Source organism: Mirounga angustirostris, unplaced genomic scaffold (assembly GCF_029215605.1).
Source record: "Mirounga angustirostris isolate CCGP_5_RB_7025 unplaced genomic scaffold, mMirAng1.0.hap1 SCAF_11, whole genome shotgun sequence".
Lineage (NCBI taxonomy): Eukaryota > Metazoa > Chordata > Mammalia > Carnivora > Phocidae > Mirounga > Mirounga angustirostris.
The window spans coordinates 87,136,839-87,138,641 of NW_026991719.1; the positions used below are offsets into that span (position 1 = coordinate 87,136,839).

At 37.9% G+C, this 1,803-nt stretch overlaps 1 pseudogene; it reads right to left on the minus strand.

Moving 5' to 3' along the window:
• Positions 1-913: 913 nt before the first annotated feature.
• On the minus strand, positions 914-1,160 carry LOC123835141 (small ribosomal subunit protein eS27-like; annotated as a pseudogene).
• Between the last annotated feature and the right edge of the window lie 643 nt (positions 1,161-1,803).

The following is a 1,803-nucleotide window of genomic DNA, read 5'->3' on the forward strand; positions in this document are numbered from 1 at the left end:
TATGGCTTGAATAATATTCCATTGTATCACATACCACGATTTGTCCATTCATTCATTGATGGACATTTGGCTCCTTTCCACCTCCTTTTGGCTATTGTAAACAGTACTCCCATACACATGAGAGTGTTCGTGTATTTGTTTGTTACTTGTTTTCAATTCTTTGGTACAAACCTAGGATTGAAATTGCTGGGTCATATGGTAATTCTATGTTAACTTTTATGGGAAACCACCAAATTGTCTTGTACAGTGGCTGAGCCATTTTCCATTCCCACCAGCAATGTATGAGACTTCCAATTTCTCCACATCCTCACCAACGTTCACTATTTTCTTTTTGTTTTTTGGGCTTTTTTTTTTTTTTTTTTTGGTAATAGCCATCCCAGTGAGTGTGAAGTGATACCTCATTGCCTCATTGTGGTTTTGATTTGCATTTCCATGATGACTAAAGGTGATGAGCATCTTTTCACATGCTTGTTGACTATTTGTATATCTTCTTTGGATAAACATCTAGTCTAATCCTTTGTCTATTTTCTTATTTGGGTTGTTCGTCTTTGTGTGTTGAGTTGTAAGAGTGCTTTAGATGTTCTAGACACCAGACCCTTATTAGATATACAATCTGCAAATACTTTCTCCCATTCTGTAGTTTGTCTTTTCAGTTTCTCGGCCATGTCCTTTGATGCAATTGAGATGATTATGGGTTTATTTTTCTTCCTTCTATTGATGTAGTGTTTTGCATGGATCAATTTTCTGATGTTGAGCCACCCTTGCATTTGCAGGGTAAATCCCACTTGGTCATGGTGTTTTATCTTTTTAATATGCTCTTGGAGTCTGCTTGCTAGTATTTTGTTGAGGATTTTTTTTAATCCAAAATGTGTTCATTGGGATAGTTTCCCACTAATCATGATTCAGGGTGCTTTTAATGTTGCTTCCGGCTGAAGGAGCATCCTTCTGTAAGCCTTGCTTTTCCTCCCATAGACTGGCAAAGGACAGCCAACACACAAAATTACTGTTTGTGCATGGCTAAAGACAGTGGTGATTTTGTAGCATCCTGGGCACTTCACATCCATGAAGTAGGAGTTGGGGATCTGCACCAGGTGCTTCTTCTTGTGCTTCTTCTTCTCCTCTTCCGGGGACTGGTGGAGGAGGTCCTTCAGGAGGGGCATGTTTTTGTGGGGAGATCATCACCACTGGAAACCTTGTTGAGGATTTCTGCACCTATATCCATAAGGGATACTATTCTATAACAAACATTCTATTTTAAAGAGAAAAAGAAAAGAAAAAAAATGTACCAATGCACTTTACTCAAACAAAATAAGGAAAAGGCAAAACTCACACCCCAGCAGTCATAACCTTGAACAGTATTTTGTTACACTGAAAAATATCATTGGCCATACATCTTGCAGGGAAATGTCCTTCAACAAGGATCCTGCTTAATCTATACAATATAGTTAAAAACAATGAAATCCGAAGCTCATCAAGTCATCTTAGAGATAAGGAAACTGTGCCACAGAAGTTAAATGATTTGCATGTGGTGACATTTATGGTAAGCAGGAACTGGCACTTTTATTTTGTCACTATTCACCTGAAGCACTTTCCACTTCACCACTTTCTCCTTTCCTACCAATCTCCAAGACTTCCCTCTTGCCAAAACCCACACTACAAAATTTTCTATCGAAAATGATGTTCTGCAATTTAAGCCAATTACTCCCCGCTATCTTCTTTGGTGAGACTAGAAAACAGCCAGTCAGTATTTTATCACAAAAAAAAAAAAAAAAAATTCACATATTTGAAGTACAACAAAGCGTG